General features: G+C 44.9%; 1 long non-coding RNA gene across 2 annotated transcripts; it reads right to left on the reverse strand.

The window, feature by feature from the left end:
• Positions 1 to 587: 587 nt before the first annotated feature.
• On the reverse strand, positions 588 to 24,301 carry LOC144281240 (uncharacterized). Of its 2 annotated transcripts, none has more exons than XR_013349758.1 (4): positions 23,403 to 24,301; positions 4,211 to 4,325; positions 1,363 to 1,655; positions 588 to 1,193 (listed from the first exon to the last, which is right to left on the reverse strand). It is a non-coding gene; the product is annotated as an uncharacterized LOC144281240 (long non-coding RNA). The 2 variants fall into 2 exon arrangements; XR_013349759.1 differs by lacking the exon at positions 23,403 to 24,301 and adding an exon at positions 5,657 to 6,272.
• Positions 24,302 to 25,219: the final 918 nt, after the last annotated feature.

Below are 25,219 nucleotides of genomic sequence, written 5' to 3' on the forward strand. Positions count from 1 at the left end.
AGGTGCGGCCAGGTGGGTGTGCACAACCCGGAGGAATTTACAGCCACCAGTGCTGGCACTTCTGGGGGGACACACCGTGGCTGCTGCTGGTGCCACCAAGAGAGCCTGGGAACTGGAGCCAGTGCTGTCCTATGCTGCTGTAGGGACAGTGACAGGAGCCAGAACAAGGAAGGATGCCCCTCCCTCCCCCTCCAGCTTTCCATTCTCTTCCCATGGCTTCTTTTCGGAGCTGGCCAGCCGGCAGGGGACACAGGAAATGGAGTTTGCAGAGCCCAGCCCCAGCAGGACAGAATGGAAGGGGGGCCTGGAGCCCAGAGGTTAAACACCCCGCCCCGCCGGTGCTGCAGCAGCTCTAACGTTAGGCAAGTCACCCGTTTGCTCCTCTTAGCTTGGCTGCCAGAGTCTCTCGTGGTTCTCAGAGTCTGTGATGCTAAGTTGGCACCTGCCTTCAGGAGGACACTAAGTCCAAGTGGCTGCCTGAGACAGGGCTTGTTTCTTAGATTTGCATTCTCATGGTGTGTTTTGAAACATGGTTTGAACTGAGCGAATCCAAGCCTTTTTTTTTTTCTTTTTTTTTTTTTTTAGATTTTATCTATTTATTTATTTATTTATTTGAAAGCGAGAGGAAAGCACGCGCACAAGTGGAGGGAAGGGCCAAGGGAGAAGCAGATCCTTCCTGAGCAGGGAGTCTGATGCAAAGTGGGGCTCGATCCCAGGACCCTGAGATCACGACCTGAGCGGAAGGCAGACTCAAAGGACTAAGCCACCCAGGCGCCCATCTCTGCACCTCTTGTCAGGGTCCCTGATGAAGAGAAGGTTCTCACATAGTTCTTGTCTACATATAGTCTGAAACTGGGGTGAGGGGAGGAAGCCCTGCAGCCTGTTTAAAACCTGGGAGCACTAACAGAGGTGGCAACTCCAACTGTTCACCTTGCCCTGGAATTTGGGGCGATGACGGTGTAGCCCCCTGGTCTTTACATTGACCACGTTCCAACACAGGACCCAGGCTCCGAATGGAGTGGGTGTGTGGTTGGGGCTGGGAAGCGCTCCCCGGTGATTCTGTAGCATTTTGATCACGTAGCCGAGGTGTAGGCGGATAGAAAAGAAAACCATTCTCTCTACATCAGGTTGGTAACCGAATGACTCTGCACATTTCTTCTAGAATTTATTCTAGGTGTTCCCAAAGGCAGCTGCTGTAATGGAAAAATAACAAACATAAATACAACTGATAGAGAAAAATTATTTTCAGATTGAGCCAGACTTTCATGGGGCCTGTTTCCCTTCCACCACTGTTGCCCATAATCCATCTATTTATAAAGGGAGAGAGATTCCATCGAATGCAAAAGTTTAAATATTGCTGACCTTTCTGTTCTTTATTCTCTCCAGCCTCTTTTTGATGCATCATGGTTTCTTTGCACTAAAAAGGGCATGGATCTTCCGACATCTGCTCCTGATTGGCCTTCTTGACTGAGATGTGGTTGCATCGATATCGAGAGTAGGGAAAACGAAAAACGTATGATGTCACAACGTGTTACATGGTATTCGCCTGGTTCAGAGCGAACCTAAGAATCATGCTCAATGGCTGTGAGTTATCTTCGAGCTTTTCCTCATTTTTAAGCTTTAGGACCAATAGGAACGATGTTGCTTTTTAAAAGCTGAAAATGACAGTAATTGGAAATTATAAGGCATAGTACGTGATGACTTTATGTCCAATAAAGATGAAGCGCAGGCAGGGGTCTATCAAACGGTGACCAAGCTCTGGCACAGGCGCCTGAAAGGCAGATGCGGCCCATCCCCTGCCTTTCACCATGGTTCCCGCAGAGACCAGCTAACAAATAACTACCATGCGATAGAATTGCGTGTCCACAGAGGAGGGTATATGGAGATAAATAAGGTCCCCATCCTCAAAAAACGTGGGCCAATAGGGCTTCAATTCTGGAACTTTCACTTTTTAGCACAAGCCTGGAAATCCTCTACTTCACCTCTCTGAGCTCAGGTCCATGAAAGCATCCTGCATGAGGACAGTAACTGGCTTAAAATAAACATTCAGTAAATACCCATTTTCTCCCTCCTCATATGGAGGGACTCGAAGGGGGAAGTAAGTGGCAAGGAAAAAAGATTATTTTTATTTTTTTAAGAGAGAGGCAGAGACACAGGAGGAGGGAGAAGCAGGCTCCACGCAGGGATCCTGACACGGGACTCGATCCCGGGACTCCAGGATCGCGCCCTGGGCCAAAGGCAGGCGCTAAACCGCTGAGCCACCCAGGGATCCCCCATAAAAGATTATTTTTAATTTCTGGGGCAGCCACTGTAGAAAATGTAGGGGTTATACCGAAGCTATTGATTAGTTATTGATCGCTTTCAAAAAGGGTTGTTAGATTTCAGAAAGTGGTCTGACATGCTTTGGAAACACAATTGTTTTAGTCTGGATGTGTGGTTTGGCTCTGGTATCCCATAGGACCTGGCCTGGAAAAAGGAGTTGTCATCTCCTCTGTGTCCAAAAAAATAATCTAATGCATGGGTCGTTATACGAGGACTAAATGAGTTAATATTTCTAAGTGGGTAAGGTATTTTTGATGTACATGGCCTGGTACATAGCATATTAATATGCAAGTATTTGATTTGTTAAAAAAAAAAAAAAGTCTAATAGAGGGGCACCTGGGTGGCTCAGTGGTTGAGCAGCTGCCTTTGGTTCAGGTCATGATCCTGGGGTCCTGGGACCGAGTCCCACGTCCGGCTCCCCGCAGAGAGGCTGCTTCTCCCTCTGTGTGTGTGTGTGTGTGTGTCTCTCTCTGTGTGTCTTTCATGAATAAATAAATAAAATCTTTTAAAAAGAAAGTCTAATAAGAATGAGGCTGATCTGAATTGTTTCAGCTGAGGCTGTAATTGAATGGCTATTTACACTTGGATCTTTATCAGCCCATCAGTCTCCTTCCATGGTCGGTGCTGCTGCCTCTTTCAAGACGCTGGGCTGACCCGTGTGCTAACGCAGGGACAGATGGAGCCATCCACAGCACTCAGGCCTGCCACGCACACTGTTGTGCACTGAAAGCTCTGGCCGGAGCCGAGCGTGTTTCAACTCCCAAAGAAGGGGATGGTGATTCACACACTTTACGTTCCCCCTAAGAAAAAAGTTGTAATACATCTGGTCTTAACTTCCTCCTATAGCCGGTAGCCACGGTGCTCACCTGTCTTCAGGACCGAGTGTCAGAAGAGCCCAACGAGCTGTTCTCATCTGCGAGTAGGTTCTGTTAAGACCATTTTATAACTCATGTCAAGCCCAAGAGGTAGATAGGTTGGAGCCGGTTTTGTGACTGATTAGTACACTTTGCGGTGACTTTGTCCTGTCCTCGAGGGCATGTCCTTACTCTGGGCCCTGAGCCTCCTGCCAGCCAGAGGCAGCAGCTCCTGTGCTGAGGCTTCTGAACACGCCCGAACCTTTCTCAGTCCCGTTCAGAGCACGTGCTCACAGCTCCTGGGCAGGCGGCTCAGGAGCAGGGAAAACACTGGGGGGAAGTGCACAGCTTCCCTTGTCTCGATCCCCAAGACCCAGGAGGACCTGGCTGGACGCGAAGGCTGCCCTTGACTGTCTGCAGAGAGCTCCAGGGGAAAATGTGCTCCTAGGGAAGGACAACCATGCAAAGCAAACCTAGACCCATTGAGTCTGCTTCTCCCTCTGCCCATGTCTCTGCCTCTCTCTCCGTGTCGGTCATGAATAATAAATAAAATCTCTAGAAAAAAAAAGAAGGCAAACTGAATGTAGATATTCTTACATCTGAATGGAGATCTCAGGTGCGGAATGACAAATGAGGAATTGAGGCTGTCCCTCTGTTGAAAAAATGGGAGAGGTGTGGGGCAGGCATGACAGTGGCCCCCAGGCTGTGGCAAGGTCTAACAGCCTGGGTACAAAGCCATAGGGGCAGGGGTAGAGACTGGGCGCTCATTGCTCCTTGGGGCTTAGAATACTGTCATCCTGATAATGACCCAGAGCAGGCCTTCCCGAAAGCCGTTTCCAGGCCTGGAATGAAGAATAAGACAGAAAATGTGGGAAGAATCCAATTTTATGAAGACAAGGATGAAAGTAGACTTTCCAGGAAGAATGGATGGTGCAACTTTCAGCTCAGTGTGCTTCTCAAAACCAAAATGTCCCTTTCCCAGTATTACAAGAAGTAGGACTTCCTATTTTTAAAATAATTACAAAGGCACCTACCAGGCTCAGTCAGTTGGGTGTCTAACTCTTGATCTCAGCTCAGGTCATGATCTCAGGGTTGTGAGTTCAAGCTCCGCATTGGGCTCCATGCTGGGCTCCATGCTGGGCATGGAGCCTACTTAAATAAAAATAACATAAAATAAAATAACAAAATAAAATAAAATAATTACAAAGAAATGAACGTCTGACAAACACAAAACACATACTCCTCCTGGTTATTGTGTTCACATTGTCTAAGACTGATAATAGCTACTAGTTACATCAGAGTTAAAACCATATGAGTTACACTTAGGCGATGTCTTCCTTTTGTAGCAGAAAAGGAAGATATTCTTGGTAAGCCTACTGTGTCCAGAAACCATATTAAGATGAAAACAAATTAAGCGGGCAGCCCTGGTGGCATAGCGGTTTGGCACCGCCTGCAGCCTGGGATGTGATCTTGGAGACCCGGGATCGAGTCCCACGTTGGGCTCCCTGCACGGAGCCTGCTTCTCCCTCTGCCTGTGTCTCTGCCTCTCTCTCTCTGTGTCTATGAATAAATAAATAAAATCTTTAAAAAAAAGAAAACAAATTAAGCATCATTTTGGTACTTTGGTCTCAGCAGGCCTCTTATTTCTCACAAACTTACAAATTTCAGTGAGAGAGACTGAATTTCCACTTCATACAGGACAGAGTGCTCTTTATATAACAGGACATTTATTTCAGCTTTAAACCTTAATCTGTAAACCTTCACCCTCCAATACAGAAGCCACTAGCTGCATATGGCTCTTTAAATCTAAATTGTGATTAATTAGGGGCACCTGGGTGGCCCAGTCGGTTAAGCAGCTGCCTTCAGCTCAGGTCACGATCTTAGGGTCTTGGGACCGAGCTTCACCTGGGGCTCCCTGCTCAGTGGAGAGTCTGCTTCCCCCTCTACCCCTCCACCTGCTCATGCTCTCTCTCTCACATGCTCTCTCAAATAAATAAGTAAAATCCTTTTTAAAAAAATTGTAATTAATTAATTAATTAATTTTTAGGTAGGCCCCACACCCAGAGTGGAGCCCATCTCGGGGCTTGAACTCACAACCCTGAGATCAAGACCTGAGATCAAGAGTTAGAACATAACCGCCTGAGCTACCCAGGTGCCCCTAAGTTGTAATTAACTTAAAATTAAATAAAATGAACACTTCAGTTCCTGAGTCCCCCTAGCAACATGACAAGTGCTCAGTGGCCAGATGTGGCAGGTAGCTAGCTCCTACCCTGGATGGCATAGAGAACATTTTTGTCTCAAGAAAAGTTTTATAAAACAAAATTCTATAAACTAAATTACAGTAACCCCACCCCCCAGGTGTTAATACATCATAATTTCACCGGTTACATTTCATTATGTAAAATATTTAACCAAGAGATGTTCCATTGTCCAGGATTAATCACAAGGATGCCAATCAGGAGTTAAGCTATTAGGGGCACCTGGCTGGCTCAGTTGGTGGAGCATGTGACGCTTGCTCTTGGGGTTGTGAGTTCGAGCCCCACACTGGGCTGTAGAGATTACTTTAAAAACCTTAAAAAAAAAAAAAAGAAGTTAAGCTATTAAAGTAGTTAAGCTGATTTATCTAGCAGCATGGTTATCAATAAAGCATTTTAGCCCTGAATTTTGCACTACCGGCAAATATGGAACACATCTAAATGAAATATAAACTTAGAAACCAGCTGGCTGTTTAACCGAAGCATGATTGATTAGGAGACTGAGCCAGAGTCTTCGGTGCTCATGATAAGAGAAGTCGCTCATAGAACATGTGTCATGACCCTTTCGCTAAACTAGCGTGGTTGTTGTTTAAATCTCTACTCATTTTTCCTCAAAAAAAGAGGGAGGCACAAGAAATTATATAATCCTTATATGTGATGAGCTAGAGCATAAATTAAAACTTTGGAAAAACAAAATGTTGCCTCTTCCTGTGAGTAAAACAAATGTGGTTAATAATTTCACGTGTCTGGGATCCCTGGGAGGCTCGGCGGTTAAGCGCCTGCCTTCGGCCCAGGGCGTGATCCTGGAGTCATGGGATCGAGACCCACCCACATCGGACTCTCTGCATGGAGCCTGCTTCTCCCTCTGCCTGTGTCTCTGCCATTCTCTCTCTCTGTCTCATGAATAAATAAATAAAATCTTTTAAAAATAATGATTTTGTGTGTCCGTAGTATCTTTTATTTTTTATTTTGTACCATAGCCCAGATTAAGAATCCATACTTTGAACTGATTTCCTGTTTGGGAAAATATTTTCACATTGGCTATTTCTTAGCCTCTGGTTGACAAAAATGTGTTAGTGGTAGGAAAAAAATCAGACTCAAAACATTGAGATGTTGCCTAATTAACAGCCTTTGAAAAATTGTGTCATTTAACATGCGGTTACTTATTCAAATCATATAATGTGGTGAATGAGAGATAAGGTCATGGCACCGACTTGCTATTTATATTGCTGAGTACTTGTCAGCTTTCTGGAGAAGCTGAACATCATGTCCAGTACTTTGCAACATTCTTTGGGATCCTCTAATGATAACTTCAGTAGAAAATGTCAACCAAGCCAACTTGGCTGTCTGGAGGCGGGCTCTCGTTTTATATTTAACTTTGAAAATGTATTTACAATCCTTTCAAATCACCCCGCTCACTTGCACTGCTGGATTTAATCTGGGAGAAAAGGAACATTGGGTGGTAGGTACATGTTATATTTGGACTCTTGCGATTTTAAGCCACACTCAGATGTGGCATGATTTTATGAATCATATTACATTTCATGGCTGCTATAACTATTATCTACTCCTAATAATTACTTTACTGAGCCCTTATCACACGCTTGTCACTACAGTACGGAATCTAGTTTAGTCCATATTATCTTGTCAGGTGGGCATCATTTCTTCATTTTAGAAATGAGAAAGCCAAGGCTCCAGCGGGCAAGTGCCATGCCTGCCCCGGGCCACACAGCTAGTCCTCACACCAGCCAGGGTTTGGACCCAAGACAGTATGACTCAGTTCCAGACTCCCTTTAGAAACAAAGGTGACCCCCTTCTCGGGCTGTGTGATTTGAGGTTCTAGAATTCTTTGCGCTCAGGCTGTAGCTACCACAACATGTGTTAATTTTTGGATGACTCTTCAGAAGTTGGGGCAAATATTAGCTAGCAAGTTGGGACAGCCATACTGTCAAGTTCCCTTCTTCATGGTTCTTCCCATGACCAGTCCGCGTGGGTATGAACACACGCAGGATCAGGCCACTAGGGGAAAAGAAGTAATTGAACTAAATCACTAGGGCTGGTTTCTGGGTTTGGCTTTGTAATTCAGTAAAAAGCTATTTTAGTTAAGCCGTGAACCCTTGAAACTCTAGTAAGAAGTTCGTATTATATGTCTCAGTAGATAGATGATAGATGATAGGTAACATGTATATATAAAATGTATATATATATACACACACTGGGAGGTATATAAAATTGGGGGTATAACTGTTTAGACCTTGATTTCAAAAATCTGGAATATTTATTTTTATATTCAATTAAGGAACTTTTTTTAAAAGATTAATTTATTCATTGGAGGTGGGGTCAAAGGGGGAGAGAGAGAAAACAAAAACAAAAACAAAAACAAAAACAAAAAAAAAGTGGGGGGAGAGAGAGAATCCCAAGGTAATCTCCCCGCTGAGCATGGAGCCCAACCTGGGGCTCGATTCCCACCACCCCGAGATCACGACCCGAGCAGAATCCAAGAGGCCACATAACCAACTGAGCCACCCGGGCACCCCATGGAGCTTGATTTCAGATATTTTAAGCCGGTTCACCTAAAACAACCTGTCACAGCAAATTCAGAAAGTTATTAATGCTTTATGATATGGCATGTTTACTTATTTGCACTTCACATTGTACCAAACAGCATTTCCAACTTTTTATGAAGACGTGTAATACAGTATTTATAAAAAGGAGTTAAGAAAATTGGGGCAAAGGGCAAATGAGGGTAGAAAAGAATGAAATGAAGCCAGGGGAGAGAGGTTAGTACATAGAGTGCATGCTGTGAAGTGTGTGTCATTTATGGCATCTCGATTTAAAAATAAAACCACACAGCCTACTTTCCTAAAGATGTGGCTTCTTGATCAGGAATCTGCATCTATTCTTTTCAGTGGTGGAACTTCTGATCCTTTTTTATATGTTGTTCTTTCTACCCTGCCTGGAGAAATATTCCACTTGATTTTGTCCTTTTTTTTTTTTTTTTTTTTTTTTTTGCTTCCTGAGAGGCAACCATCCGCAGCAGCCTAGGACAATGAAAAATCAGTGGAGCTTTTTTAAACAAGTGATCATAAGGAGCATTTGAGGATTCATTTGTCAGGTTAGTTGGAACTTCTGATGTGGGCAAGCTCATGCTTCCAATTTGGGACTCGGAGCAAGCTATCAGCTGTGTGGCATTCTCATCCCGCTTGACGTCAGCGCTGAGAGCCGCGGTATCTTTAGGAGCTCACTGTGTAGGGTGACGCCAACTGGATGAGTCGTCCCCGTGGAAAACAGCCACTTGGCATACGATCGTGAAGCTGCAACTTGGCAGTGGGACCAGGACCTTTCTTCTAGAAATTGCTGTTACCACCACACATGGGAGGCAGATCTGGGAGGGGAGATTTGATTTTCCCACCGGCTCGGCCTTCGCCGTGAGGGCGATGCAGGATGCAGTGAAAACACTGATAGCATTCTCCATATCAATATTTTCAATGGATGAGCCGAACGTGCTAAAGTGAAATGTAAATACCTCTATCTGTAACTACGAAATGTTTTAAATAAAACGCAAAGTGTGGGGTGCCTGGCTGGCTCATTTGGTTGAGCAGCCAATTCCTGATTTTGGCTCAGGTCACGATCCTGGGGGCCTGGGATGGAGCCCCATGCCGGGGGTGGGGGTAGGGGTTCCCAGCTCAGCAGGGAGTCTTTCTCTCTCTCTCTCTCTCCCTCTGCTCCGCCCCCCTGTCTGCTCTTTTTTTCCTCTCTCTCTCAAAATAAATAAATCTTTTAAAAACATGAAGTGTGCATGATTTTTATCTTGTGCCACTGTAAACACGAAAAGAAATAATCCATTACACCAGGCATAATTGTGGGGAGAGAGGGGCCTAAACTTCTAAAATCAATGTTTACTGAGTTTTTATTTTTCCTTTCAATGACCTTTTTTTTTTAATAGATTTCCTACTTTAGAACAATTTTATATTTACAGCAAAAAGTACACAGAAAGTACAAAGTCCCATACCCCGCCTCTCCTCATAGTTGGCCCTTTTAGCAGCATCTACGTTAGCGTGGCACGTGTTACATACAACTGATGAACCGACATGGATACGTTACTACGAACCGAAGCCCTGAGTCTACACTAGGATTTGCTCTCTGTGCCCTAGTGCTCTGTGAGTTGGACAAATGCCTCATGTCTTGCATCTACCATTACCGTATCATACGAAATGGCCTCATGGCCCTGAAACCCCATGTGCTCCACCCCTTCATCCCTCCTTCTCTGTCCTCCCCCTCCCCCAGCAACCACTGATCCGTTTAGTGTCTCTATAGTTCTGTCTTTTCCAGAGTAACCTACAGCTAGAATCATACCATGTGCAGCAGCGTAAGTGTTAAGCTTATATTGTGGTTAAGGTTCTTCTGTATCTTTTTGTGGCTTGATAACTTCTTTTTAGTCTGAATAATATTCCATGGTGTGGATGTATTCACCTACTGAAGAACATCTTGGTTGCTCCCAAGTTTTGTTAATTATGAATAAAGCTGATATAAATATTCATGGACAGGTCTTCATGTGGACCTACGTTTTGACTCCTTTAGGTAAATACCAAGGAGCACGATTGCTAGATCTCTCATTAAGCCTATATTTAGGTATCAAAGAAATCTCCAAACTGCCTTCCAAGGTGGCTGCACCATTTTGCATTCCTATCAGTGGTGGGTGAGAGACCCTGCTGCTCCCATCCCCACCAGTGCTTGGTATCATTGGCCTTTGTCACCGTGTCCCAGTCTGTGGCTTGTCTCTTTTGTCTCTCTCTCTTTTTAAATATTTATTTAAGTTATCTCTACACCCAACATGGGGCTTGAACTCATGACTCTAAGACAAGAGTTGCCCACTCTTCGGCTCGAGCCATCCAGGTGTCCCCTGTCTTTCCTGCCCCTTAACAGTATCTTTCATAGAGCAGAGATTTTAAATTTCAGTGAAGTCCAATTGATCAATTTTCTCTTTCATGGATGATGCTTTTGGTGTTGTCTCTAAAAAGTCGTCGCAGACCCAAGGTTATCTCATTTTCTCGTATGTTATTTTCTAGAAGCTTAAAGTCTTGCATTTTATATTCAAGCCTATAATCTGAGATAATATTTGTGAAAGCTGTAAGGTCTGTGTCTATATTCTTTCTTTCTTTTTTTTTTTTTTTTTACATTGCGGAGGTCCAGCTATTCTAGTACTATTGGTTGAAAAGTTTGCTGAACATGTTCTGATGTCAGGAAGAAAAAAATTATTCTAATACTGGAATGTCACAGTATCATTGGCCACTCCTAGGACAGTTGCCAATCTCCTGGAGGCCCACCTGCTCTTTTCCCCTCCCACCTGTCCTGCCTTGTTTTTGCAGCAGCTACCCCTGAGATAGTATACTGATTAAATATCGCCACAGTGATGCCGTGTAACAGTTCCCCTGCCCCTCCCCTCCTCAAGGTTGGTGGTTTAAATGTTTATAACTCATCTTCAATCTCACAGGTCTGTGGATTGGCTGGACAGTCTTGTTTGGGGACCCAGGCTGGAGGAATGGTGGTTGATCCTTAGGGCAAGTAGAAACAGATGATGCCTCTTAAGGCCTAGGCTGGGAACTGGTACATGCTCCCTTCTGCTCATATCCTATTGGTCAAAGCAAGTCACATGGCCAAGCCCAACATCAGCGGAGAAGGAAAACATATTTTCCCCATAAATATCAGGAAAAAGGGTATGAATATTTGTTGGACAATTGTAGAGGAATCACATTGTAATTTGAACAGGCAAAGTTTAATAGAATTATTAACTATAACAAGAGATTGAAGTTACAAAGGATTGACTAAAAGGAAGTAAAGAAAATTCTAAATCTAAAAAACATGAGAAGAGCTGATGTAAGGAGCAGCTGTTACACTTAGAACTGAGAGAGTTTTAGAGGCCCCACCTAGCCCAGGGCTAAGGTTCAGATCCTATCGGAGAGGCCGAGCCAGCTGCGGCTAGCTGGACAGCACAGAAGCCACTGTGGTCTATGTCTCAAAGTGCCCTCCTCACACCTTTCATATCAGAACCACCCAAGGGGCTCATTACAATGCAGAGTCCTAGGTGCCAACTAGAACTAACTGCATCGGAATGGGGGAGGGGAGAGAGGAATCTGTAGTTTAAACCTCCACCCCAGTTAGTTTTATGCACCTTAGCTTAAGATCCAGGAGCTCTTTAAGGATAGAGACCTGTTTGATTCACAATTGTATCCTTGCCTCTTAGCCCAGTATCTGCCACTTACTAGGTGTTGCTTTAGCCAGGTTGTTTCTGGATTGGTTTCTGGGATGGTTGGTTGGTTGGTTGGTTGGTTGGGAGAGAAGATTCAAACCCAACTGGTTGTAACTGGCCATAAGCCATACCCCTGCCATACTTTAATGGTGTTTGGTTGATGAGCATGTCCCTTCACTATTGCTGGGAAAACCCAAAGGTAACGTATCCCCACTAGAATGGCAGATGAGATTTTCCAAAGATGGCTGCAACAGTGCCTTCCATTTTACACGTTTTCCTACATGACCTTGCCACCCTTCCGTCAAGAGGGGGGCCTATGCACCTCTAGGACTCTAGGCAAGCTTGTGACTTGGCTGTAACCAACAGAATGTGTAAAATGGATGATGCATGGCTTCCCAGGTTAATTTGAAAAGGCAAGACAGTGTCTTCCTTACTTTCTGGGACACTTGCCTTTGGAGCCATGGGTCTCCATGTAAGAAGTCTCCACACTGTGAGGAAGCCCAAACACTTGGAAAGGCCATATGATGCTCTTCCAGTCAATTGCTCCAGCTGAGGTTCCACCAATGGCTGGATCAACCACCAAACATGTGAGTAAAGTGTCTCTAGGGCTTCCAGCCCCAGCTATGGAGTTACCTCCAGCCCTGAAATCTTGCTGGATCAGGCTGCAGAGCCATCCCACTGCCTTGTCTAAGCATTGGACCACAGAATACGGGAGAATAGCAGAACAGTCATTTTAATCTTTCTCTGTTGGGTGGGGGCTGTGTGTGGATAGTTTGTTAGGTGGTAATACTAACTGCAACCAATCGTAAGGCTCTTCTGGACTTGAATCCCCTGGCCGCCTCATCCTACGCTTCCTATGTGCCAAAATGCATGAACTTAGATTTTAATCACCCCTTTCCTAGTGATATTGCTGTCATTATCTTCCCTTGTGCCAAGGATCATCATAGAAAATAATGAGAAAGCCAGTATTTCTAAACGTGGCGCACTGCCTAATGGTTCTATTTGAAGTGCTTCAAAAACATGGTTTCGGATGTGTCATGGGCCTCACTCTTTAGTAATATAAGGGAAGCTTAATAAAGCAACATGAAAAACTAAACCAAGGTCATTTAAAATTACATTCCAATCCAAAAACGAAAGTAACTAAAGAATCCATTGGGCCACAGCGGTGTCCGAGAATTTGGCCAAGTAATCTATTCAAGCCTCTTGGCTCGGAATGCTGAATCGAGTGATGGAAAGAGGAAATAGTTGGGGGTTTGTAAAACCTAGATTTGAAAATGCGTCCATCCCCTTTGTTGTTTATGTGGTCTGAACAAACTGCTTCACCTCCCGGCCCCTCTTGGCCCCTGGCTTTCGCCATCTCTGAAACAGGATTAGGTAATGACCTTCCCAGCCCATCCGGCTGTTCCTCTGATCCGATGAGGTGGTGAGAGGTGTGGTAGCACTTGATAAATGTGGGAGACAAAATACAAATGCTTGCTGTCTTTTTCCACTACGGGCTACTTCTGAGAAATGAGAGACGAAACAGAATAAACTGAAAAATTTTCCAGGCAATTTAGGACAGCATCAAAAAGAGTAAAGCAAATGACAAAACAAAATCCCCCATGGGCATGTTCTTTCTTGATTTGCAATGCTCCCAGCGACACCAGTGCTGCCTATGGGTCTTGGAGGTAAGGGGGACAGGGCAATGACAGTAGGCCCCTTCGCTGCCCTTCCCCGCAGATCCGGTTCACAGCCCCACCCCCGTGGCATGCTGCGTTGCCTTGAGCAAGTTCATCTGTTGCAGCTGAAGTGTTTCCTTCCCCAACACCCCTACTTTCAAAACAGGCAGCAGCTTGGGTTGCTTTGCAAAGACGAATTTCCAGTTCTGATTCTTAAGGTAAGCTGCCAGTCTTCTCCGGGTCTTATGCCTCGGTTTGGTCTTCTGTCCCAGTGACAGCAGGCTCAGCCCACTCCCGCTGCCCCTTGAGTTTAAATGCTAATGACCCATTTTATACTCAAGGAGCGGAAAAGACCCTGAGAGCCCACCCAACCCATCATTTGACAAATGAGGAAACAGAGACCCCAGAAAGGAGCAGATGGACAAGGCAATGTCACGTCTCACAGAGTGGAGCTCCTCTTTTCATAAATAGTTTCCCCTGGTTATTCCTGCGTCACGAGTGTGCTCCAGACTCACAGATCCAGCTGTCTGCTCGACGTCTCCAGATGGTGACTAATAAGTTTCTGCAACTTCACTTGTCCAAGCAGAACTCCCGATTCCACTCACCCACTCAGACTTGTTCCTCCCCCAGTCTACCCAGTCTCAGCTAATTGCCCAGTTCCCCGAGGCCAAACACCTAGGAGTCCTGTGTTGTCTTTCTGTCTCTGACTCCCCTCTCCCCCAGTTCACCAGGAAGTCCCATGGCTCTACCCTCAAAACACATGCTGAGTTTGGCTACTTCTCACCACTGTGATGACCACCACGAGGCCACCATCACCTCAAACTTGGGCTTCTGCAACAGCCACCTGCCCGAGTCTGTCTCCACACACATGCTCCTTGAGTCTTTTCTCCACATAGTGAGGCTTTAAAACCACAAAGCAGATCACATCATCATTCTCCTACTCAAAGAGCTCCAATGGCTGCTCATCTCATAATAAAACCCAAACTCCCTACCATATTCTGTAAGATCCTATACAAAGGACTCTACCCACTTTTGGTATCTCATCTCCTATCACTGTCTCCTTAGACCCCCTCTGTTCTAGTCACAAAGGCCTTCATGCTATTCCTGGAACACACAAGCTCATTCCCGCCCTAGGGCACTTGCACTTGCTTTTGGTCTGACATGCTCTTCACTCACATGTTGGAAAGAATTGTTGTCCCACTTTATCCAACTTTCTCACTGAACCAACCTTAACCAACTCTCTCAAAAAGACAATATCCCACCGGTCATTCCAACCCTTTAGCCAGCTTTATTTTCTACCTCCCCATGAAATTATACATCTATTCATATACTTGTTTATTATGTGTCTCCCCCACTGGTACTTAAGCTCCATGAGGATAGGATCTTAGTCTCTCTGGGTCCCGGACTTATCCAGGGTGCCTACAACAAGATCTATCACATATCAGTCACATAGCACAATACCTACCACAATATTTGTTGAATGAGTGAATGAATAAAAAAAACCTAGCATATAAAATTTGGGACAATCCAAAACTCTTTGAGAAATCGTATGTGGCCTTCACACACCATGAGCATGCATGCCATTTCTTAGCGCACAGGTCTTACAGAGGGAATTTTTCCTGTAATAAATCTACCAAAAGGCCATGGTGCTTACAAAGGAGAGAGAGAATAGAGTATTAAGAAATTCATGTTATGCAAGGAACCCACTCACTGGGCCCTGGAATTCCTGTTCGGCTCTGTGTTTTACCTGCAGCATATTATGTACGTGTAAGATCAGACCTAGGTGCTTTTCCAGAACGTACATCTCCCAGCAGACAGGTGGGTCGACTATAAGCAGTTGAAGTGTGCCATCTGTGAAACGTGATTTAGATTCTCTCCAAAATCCATTTTCATGGTGGACGTCCAGGAATTTCCTGGCAGGAAAGATTCAGACCTGCAGGGGGAGCTGATGGCACATATCCATTCTGGAAAGCCTTGGAAAACTGAGGTCCAGAAATTTAACTATTCCTTCAAGGGGAATGAATTAAAGAGGTCATTGAATTTTAGAAACATCCAAGATGTTCTCCTGTTCCTGCCAGAGTCTGAGAAATTGAAAGATTCTTTAGACTCAAAATGTCAAGTGGTCAAATTGGGTTCATGCAGCCCATATAATGCAGGATTTTATCTCAACCCGGGACCACTTCCTCTTCATGTATAGATTTGGACATCCCCACAAAATGGCCAAAGTGCTGGCTCTAAATCATGATTGAGAATGCCCAGGAAACACGCTATTGAAAATTCTGCCCAAAAAAGCACAAAAATCCAGCTCTCATCATCACACAGAATCCCTTGTGGGTTTATCGAGAGAACCCCAGAACTTTGCTTCATGCAACTAGAGAGCAAAACAATGTGACCTTTCTGTTCAGAGATATAAAGTTACTGAACAAAATGGAAGTCATGCTATTAATAGTTTATTTATGACTGTATCACTAGGTCAGAATTAATTCTCAAATCTTGCATCTAGTTTCACAATGGCAATCCTGCTTTCATGAAGCTGGTCCTTCTTGCAGATTAAAAAGACTGCTTACTCTCAGACTCCAGGCCCGCAGGCCAACCCTTGAAAATGGAAATAAGTCACATTCCCTATCCAACCCACTACAGTCAGAAAGGAAGGGGCAGCTACTCATCCTGGTTTCTGCTGTGTTGGATCTTGGAAATAGGGCTCTCTCTCTCCTGCATCAAAGGGCAGGAGGAGATTTTTGCTCAAGAATGATGGGATTGTGCAATCCTCCAAAGGCAAGTCTGTACAGTGGGGCTTCATCATTTCCTTTGCAATTTTGTGATTTCCTGGACGTTTCCACTCAGAACCTTAAAAACCAAAAACACAGCCCATAGAAAAAGGCATCAAAAAATTGTTCATTTCAATTGTTCAAAAGAACCCCCACCTGTCCAAATGGCAGAAAATCCACGCTCCTTTCCTTGACTTCCTCCTCAAGTTCCATAGTTACCTAATATTTTCTTACATAATTTACAACTCCAAGAGGATGCATTTTGCAAGTGACGCCAAAAAGAAAAGCACAAGCATCAGAATATCTGGGCCCAGGTGGTTGTTACTAGTGGGGTGCCGGTCTTCACCTGCCCACGTGCAGGTTCAGTCCTTCCGGGGACGTATTCCCACAGCTTGTCATCTGCAGCTGAGCTTTCTGGGTTGGTTGCCATCCCACACTGCAGAGTCTTTAGTGTGGATCCTGAACTCTCACTGAAAATGTCTTTGGGGAAACAAACCATAAAAGACTCTTAATCACAGAAAACAAACTGAGGGTTGCTGGAAGGAAGGGGGTGGGGCGATGGGGTAATTGGGTGACCGGCATTAAGGGGGGGGGGGTACATGATGTGATGAGCACTGGGTGTTATGTAACACTGATGAATCACTGAACTCTACCTCTGAAACTAATAATACACTCTATGTTAATTAATTGAATTTAAATTTAAAAATAAAAAAAGAAAATGTCTTTAGAGTGTTACACTGCACTGCAGCATGGAGACAAAAGCATATTTCTATGCCATAGGCTACCTCTCATATACCAGTGCAGTTAAATGCAATCGAAATCACCAAATCTCTTGGAATGTACCTTGGATTTTTCTTAGCTATTAAATCTAAGATACATTCCGAGAGATTTGGTGACCTAAGATTTTTCTAAGCTAACCTTGCTTAGCTCAGGGAGGTAATTTTTTCTCAGGTTCTAGAACAACCATCCGTCAAAAGCTCCTGACGGATTTCCAAGAAAATTGTTTTAATTCCAGTAATAGGTGATTCAATTGAAAGGAAAAAAAAATAAACTAGGAGTTTAACCAAAGAGGAAAGGCAGATATATGATCTCAATATGCTGGTCAAGGGATGCCTGGGTGGCTCAGCGGTTCGGCACCCGTTCGGCCCGGGGCGTGATCCTGAAGATCTGGGATTGAGCCCCACATCAGGCTCCCCCTCAGGGAGTCTGCTTCTCCCTCTGCCTGTGTCTCTGCCTCTCTCTCTGTATCTCTCATGAATAAATAAACAAAATCTTTAAAAAAATGCTCTGGTCAATTTTGAAGGTTGTCATCAAGTTCAGATTATAAAGGTCACGTGTCATCTGGGTGCTGTGAATCCCTGCCAACAGCAATTCATAAAATCTCCAGTCTGGATGTTAAATAAAACTTTTACCGTATGCAGAAAAACTTGAGATATGCTTAAATAAAATGTTTATACAATAAAAAAGGCAATTGCATGTAATTAACTGTACAGATAAATGTATGCTACTAACCATTAAGTTTTCTTAAATTGTAGATATTAGCATATATTGTTTCAGTCCCCACAAAGCTGTGATTAAATCGATAGGGGGCACTTGGGTGGCTCAGTCAGTTAAGTACCTGTCTTCAGCCTGGGTCCTGATCCCAGAGTCTTGGGATCCAGTCGTGCATCAGGCTCCCTGCTCAGCAGGGAGCCTGCTTCTCCCTCTCCCTCTGCCTTCCCCCTGCTTATGCTCATGCTCTCTCACTCTCAAATAAATAGACAAAATCTTAAAAAAGAGAAGAAGAAGAAGAAGAAGGAGGAGGAGGAGGAGGAGGAGGAGGAGGAGGAGGAGAGGAAGAGGGAGAGGCATGATGCCTGGGTGGCTCAGTGGTTGAGCATCTGCCTTTGGCTCAAGCCCTGATCCTGGGGTCCCAGGATCAAGTCCTGTATTGGGCTCCCCATGGGGAGCCTGCTTCTCTGCCTCTCTCTGTGCGTCTCTCATGAATAAATAAATAAAATCTTTAAAAAAAAAAAAGAAAGGAATCAACAGTGCAGGGCACCTGGGTGGCTCAGTGGATTAAACATCCAACTTGTGATTTCTGTTCAGGTCATGATCTTGGGTTTGTGAAATTGAGCCCCCCTACTTTGCCCCTATCATCAGGCTCCACGCTCAGTGGGGAGTCTGTTTGAGATTCTCTCTCTCCCTCTCCCCCTGCCCCTACCCCCAGCATGTGCACTCTCGTTCTCTCTCTAATAAATAAATAAATCTTTTTGAAAAATCAACAGTGCATTTTTATAACCTCCAACACATGAGCATGGAAGGGCCATACTTCCCAGGCCCTCACAGCTGTTTTCTCTGTGACGATCTCCACTTCCCAGACAGGTGGGCAGGGACACTCGGGTGCTGACACTGAAGAGCACTGCCAACCATACCCTACTCATCCCTGTGACCTGGGGGGCTTTCTGGCCTCTACTTACTGACCCCAGTGCCCATTCTGATGCCCCTGTGTCCATAGCAAGCCAATGAATTCCAGCTTTAACTGCTGAAATAGCAGTCTACCTCTTAACAAGTCACCTGGGGAAAGGGATCCACGGCAAATTTTTTTTTTTTTTAAATCACTGGGCTATTTTATCTCTAATGTCATTTTGGTTCAAATGTCTTCTAATTCTACATGGTACTTTTCATTTGGATATTTCAGTCATTATTTTCTTTACTTCCCTTCAAGGAGCGGAATCAGAGGGTAAATGGCTAAACCAAGAAAAGGGTTAGTCTAGCTCTTGTCCAGTTGTTCTCCACTGAGGTTAAAAATAAAGGAAAAAAAAAAGAGGTTTCAGCTCTAGCTGAGGCCTGTTACATCAGAATCTCTAGGAAAGTCAGATGTAGGTATTTTTTTAAAAAGCCCTCCAGGTGATTCTAATATGAATCCATGCTGAGAACCACTGATTTAGTGGAAAAAAACAGGTTCTGTAGGACTTAGGGATCCTGAGATTCTAGACTCTGCTGTGTCATTCTCTCGGGCAGAACACTTAAGAACACTTAGCTCTTTGGACCCAATTTCCATTTCTGCAAAATAAAGGGTATGGGCTGGAGACTCACTCATCCTTTCAAATCTGATGCTCATGCTGAGGGTAAGTCTCTGTTGCTGAGTATATGGATATTTCAGTATAATGCTGATTCAACTGCACTTTAGGCTAAAACTACCAAAGTAGAGGATCACAACCAAAAAAAAGTGGCCTTGAATTGCCAGACGTATTGACCTTTCCCAGACCTCATTCTTCTCTGCAGCTTTGATACAGTGGTCCCGTCTTCTGGATCCCTCCTCCCTAAAAGATCTAGGGCATTGCATTCGTTAGAAGAAATGAGCTAAGTTGTTTTTGTTTTTGTTTTTAAGATTTTATTTATTTATTTGGGGGTGGGGAGCAGAGGGAGAGGGATAAGCAGACTCTGTACTAAGTGTGGAGCCCAACACAGGGCTCCATCCCACGACCCTGAGATCACGACCCGAGCCAAAATCAAGAGTCAGGCGTTTAGCCAGTTGAGCCACCCAAGTGCCCTAGGAATGAGTCAAGTTTTAAGTAAAGGATCAAAGGAACCCTGACCAGAGGTGAGGAACAGAAATGGACGGGGACAAAGGATCAGAGAGGAGAATCTCTCTGAGATAGCTGGCGGAGGGAGGCAAGCACAGGGGTGGAGTCCCAACATCCCCCAGATTTCCAGCAGTGTTGCTGGATGTATTGCCAACAGACAAAATGGGCATGGAAGGAGAACTGTGACTGTGATACATTTAGCATTCTGGAGCTGTTGAGTTTGAGGCACCAAAGTTTACATAACCGCATCCAGAAGGACATGGCCCTAGGACCTCTGAGATTCTTTTAGACTTTACATTCATGCCAAAAGAGAACTCTCTGATGCTGTATGCTGCTATTTGATGACAATGGAAAATTAGGTGTGCGCTTCGGGAGGGGTCTAGCAGATTTCTGGAATGTTCTCTGTCATTCTCCTCTTGCTCTTTTGCCTCCCTTATCAATTCCTTCACACTCACCCATGCTTCATCTATTCATTCTCTTTCCTTCAGTTCTCAAAACACTACCTGGAACTCTTTCTTGGCATTTATTTCCTACTTTGTGTTTTGTCACCAGTGGATGTTCATGAATGAATGGAATGAGGAAATAGGAGGAAGGTGACTTGGGACAAGCCCCCTCAGCAGGGAGAGGTCTGGCAGTAAGGAAGTAATCAGATCACTTCGCTGCTGCAGAAAAACAGGAAAAAAAAAAGCACAAAACAGATGTAAAACTCAATGAAAACAACAGTCTTGGGGTAGGCGGTGTAGGGGCCATAAGAATAGCTGATGTTTTTGTGCATCGTTGATAATGCTAATGATACAAGTGCACTCCATTTGTCAGAGTGTGCTCCTAAAAGCTTTTTGTATATTATGTACATCCACAATCTCCTTTAATCCCCAGGAGATGAGAATTATTATTTCCACCTTAGGTATGATGAAGAAGGCTGAGAGGTTAGGTCACTTCTATAAGATCACATAGTTGGTGGGCGGCACACCTGGAATCCAAAGCTGGGCCAGCCTGATCAAAAGCCCAGAGTGTCCGCTACGCTGTCCTGCCACTGGTAGCATGGCTGTACGTGGCAGTATGAGAAATGACATTCCTACTAGTGACCCTGAGTCATCACCTCATTTCGTTGTCTCAGAAGGTGCCAAGACATGCGGTACCGCTTGGAAAGGGTCCTCCCTAAATGGTCAAAATTCAAATGTTTTAGTTCATCATGGGTTAATCTTCAATTACCCGGAAAATTCACTCATATGGAAATCTTATCCTCTATCGGTTAAACAAATTAGGAATTACAGTAGTTTTCTTGACATCAAACCACCAGAAATGCACACAGAATGCCAGGTGCAAATGCACTGGGATTTTGCATAAGAGAAGGATAAGATATTCTGGTTTGTTTCCAAAACCCTACGAAATCATATCCCAGCCGGCTTAGCCTTTTGAGCCATAAAACCACATTAGCCTATTGGGTTCAAAGAATAATCTAAAATGACTCTATCCAAAGTCCCTCTCCTGGATCACTGTCAAAAGTTGAGTCACTAATTTTTTTTATATTTAGAAATTGAAGGATGTCCCCCCTAAAAGTCTTTCATGTTCACTGTTCCCCCCCGCATCAGCCCAGAAACAAAATGTCCTGATGGCATCTGATCAATCTCCTGGGGGTTTGCTCCTCCCAGCACTATGCTACTAAGAGTACTTGACAATAAAGATCGTAAATTCAGAGAAGGAGCTCAAAGTTTCAAATACACTGCTCCGTGGCTTTCCCTTTCTCTCCCTTGACTTGACCATCAGGATAACCAAGAGTCAAGGTAATTCACTAAATTTTCCTGCTGTCTTCTACTTTTGTCCTGGGTCAAGAAAACAGTAAGAGGGGTTACAAACATGAGTTTGGATTAGAGTGTCCTTGCACCTCTGCACTGTCCCTTCCCCTCTGAGTGAGCTGCTTTGCTTATTTGAGCCACGTCTGTACTGTGGGGTCATAAGGCCTCCCTGCCAAGTCCCTCCTTTGTTGTTATCTTCCTCGCTCGTCCTTGTCAAGGACAACTGTGCCCTGTCAGAAGCCAACAGGAGTACCTACACTTGAAGAGGAAGCTTTTAGTGCAGCAAGTTTACATCCTGAGTTCTCAATACATTTTTCTAATAATTAAGGGGGCACACCTGAAGGGGCTCACAGGAGGCCTAAAGGTCCTGCAATGTGCACCACTGGCCCCAGCACAGGCATCAGGATGGGGACCCATGGCTTAAGTGGCATAAATGATGGAACGTAAGTTGACTTCCAGTTTTGATCAATGTAGCGGGTTGAGTGATGTTCCCACCCCCAATTCCTGCCACCTGGACCCTTAGAATGAGACCTTATTTGGAAATAGGGCCTTTAAATGTAATTCGTTAAGTATTTCTAGATGAAATTATCCTGGATTTCGGGTGGGCTCCAAATCCAATGACTGGTGCCCTTAGAAAAGGAGGAGAGAACAGAGAGAAGGTGGGAAAAAGGCCACGTGAAGATAGAAGCAGAGACTGGAGTAAAACTACAACCAGGTGACACCGGGGTGACCAGACGTCTGCTGGAAGAGGCAAGGAAGGATCCTCCCCTGGTGCCTTCTGAGGGAGTCTAATGCTGTTGACATCTTGATTTTTGGACTTCCAGCTTCTAGACTGTGAGAGAATTTTATTGTGGTTGTTTTAAGCTTCCCAGTTTGTGGTAATTTGTTGTGACCGCCCTAGGAAACCAGTATAGTTTTTGATTTTTCACTGGAACATTTTTTGTTTTGTCTTACATTTGCTGTAAAGTCTGACCCTCAGTCCTCTTTTTTTTTTTTTTTTTAAGATTTTATTTATTTATTCATGAGAGACACAGAAAGAGAGGCAGAGACACAGGCAGAAGGAGAAGCAGGCTTCCTGCTTCTGGACACAATCCCAGGACCCTGGGACCACACCCTGAGCCAAAGGCAGACGCTCAACTGCTGAGCCACCCAGGCATAGGGAACCTCAGTCCTCTGAACAGCAAATGCTAATGTAATGAATGAACTTCTGGTACCTGGGAAGCAGTTTGAGAAAGCAGGAAACAACCTCCCAACGCACCCACACAAACAGTGACTGCAAAATTAAGACAAAATTCCTGAGTGAGTCCTTTGTGCTACTCATCACGATCTGAGCCAGCCCAATTTTCCAGGGTCAGAGAAGTTGGAACAGAGTCATCCTTCCTCCAGCCACACGCAACTGTCCAGCCACTGGGAACATCCCTGTCCTCTCCTGTCTCACGGGTCCCAGTGCCCCTCACCTTCCAGATTTTAGGTTATATGCCACCTCCTCCAGGAAGTGCATCCTAACTCATTCAATATTAGTTAAAGATCTTTTAACTGGAAGTTCAAAATCACCCCAACCCAAACTGGCATTAACAACGGGAGGAACTGGGGCCCCCCGGGTGGCTTGGTGCTTGAGCATCTGCCTTTGGCTCAGGTTGTGATTCCAGATCCTGGGATCAAGTCCCGGATCAGGCTCCCCACAGGGAACCTGCTTCTGCCTCTGCCTACGTCTCTGCCTCTCTCTCTATGTCTCTCAAGAATAAATAAATGAAAAATCTTTAAAAAAAAAAAAACCGAGGGTAATTTATTTAATTTATTGCCTCATGTGGCTGAAAAATCAAGAATAAAAGTGGTGTTAGGTAAGGAATATTCTGGTGATTCAGGGACTAGTTTATTTTTGTCTCTTCATTCACCTTCTGCGATCAAGCCCGTCTGAAGGCTGACTCACCTCCTGGACACAAAGTTGCTTTCAGCAGCTCCCTGGACCTCTTCCTCGAAATCCAACAAAAAAAGACTAGTCTCTTTCCCAGCCAAAGTCTTGATCTTTACTCTGATTGGTCCAGCGTAGAGAGCGTGATCACTCGCCAGCCAATCACTGTGCCCAGGGGGGATGGAGCGCTCTGATTGGCCAGGCCGGGTCATGTGCTCTGCGTCGGCCATACTTGCCGTGAACCCTGTGTCTCCCCGAAGGGAGCAGCAGGAAGGATGCTGGGAGTGGTCGGCCGCCCATTACCTTCCCTCCCTTCTGTGTGTGCCGAGGGCCTTTGTCCACGGTTCCGTGAAGGCACCGATCCTCCTCGGGGCGTTTTATTCCAGTATCTGTACCTCCCCTGAAAATTCCTTGGGACCAGAGGCTGCGCCTTCCTCCTATGTAGGTCTCAGCCGTTCACGTGGTTGGAGCGCAATCAAGTTTTGTAAAAGTCAGTTATATTTTTAAAAAGGAAATAAAGCAAAAAAATTTTAAAAAGTAAAAAATCTTTTAAAAAAAAGGAAAAAAAGCAAAAGTTGTTTTCATACTTTGAAATTCCCAAGGGATCCTGTTTCGTTGTTTTCTGCACATTGATTAATCCCTTCTCCAGTAAGGCAGGCTGGTGGCCGCCGTGCCAAAGGTTCTCACGTGCTGTAACCCGATACATTTAGAACATTTTAGTCATCGAGAAACGAAGTCGAATGTCCACTGCATATTTTGTGTGTGAATGTGTGGATAGTTATAAATAGACATGGAAAAACACTCGGGCTGGGTGAACTCAGTTGGCGGGGGCCCTGGATTTGGACCCCCAAATATAGCCTGCTAACAATTTGCCACAGGCACTTTTTTTTTTTTCTTCCAGACAGTTCATCATTTCAAACATTCTGAGCAACCATCCTGAATATTTGTTCAAGAATACATTTTTTCCACTTTGTCTTTTAGCCAAATGTGTGTCTTTTTCTTTAAAAAGAGATGAGAACCTCAGGCACAGATAAATATACACGCTGGCACTTGGCTATAATACAGCTGTCTATAGGCAATTCTGTCGCATGTCTGTGGGATTGGTTTAAATCTGGAAGCCTCCGGAAGGCCTCACTGAGTCTCACATATGGGGGCTGAGTCTCAGCCTCCTGCCCCCATAGCTGCTTCGGGGCGAAGGCCCAGGGAGTGGGCCACATACATCGTTTTCCTCTAAATGGAGCCAGACAGAGAAGGGATGCTCAGTGAAGTCTCCTGACCCACACGAGCTCGGGGAAGCCTTGGCTTCTGAGCTGTCTGGTGACCGCGACAGAGCGTAGCCATGGTCTGCAGCTCCCCTTCCCAATGTTGTCATACTGCTCTGCCACCTACGTTTCTCTCCCTTCCTGTCCCTCTCCCAGCTCACCCCCTCCGGCTTCCCAAGCCCAGCCTCACTGCCGGATTTGACACATCTGATTACAGTTGACCCCGGCATTTACCCAGGGTAACTTTGGTCCATGTCCAACAGCTCAACTGGATCACAGCAGCGGAGATCAGAACACACTTTCCCATGGGCACCGTGTAATTAATGAGGTTTTGATTCCCAGGCTAGACTGTAGAAGCCCACGTAACCCACATGTGTGAGTGATACCCTAGGTGAAAGTTTAGGATCAAATTTTGAGAAGAAGTCAACCTGACCGGATCTTCACTTAGCTCCTTGCCCTTGGCCTCGCTGTCTTCTTTCCGTCTCAGGTGCAAATGGGGTGGCTACCTGGAGGTGAGCTACCCTCAGAACACCTTTTTTTTTTTTTCTTAAATATTTTATTTATTTGAGGGAG

This window comes from Canis aureus, chromosome 12 (assembly GCF_053574225.1).
Source record: "Canis aureus isolate CA01 chromosome 12, VMU_Caureus_v.1.0, whole genome shotgun sequence".
NCBI classification, from domain to species: domain Eukaryota; kingdom Metazoa; phylum Chordata; class Mammalia; order Carnivora; family Canidae; genus Canis; species Canis aureus.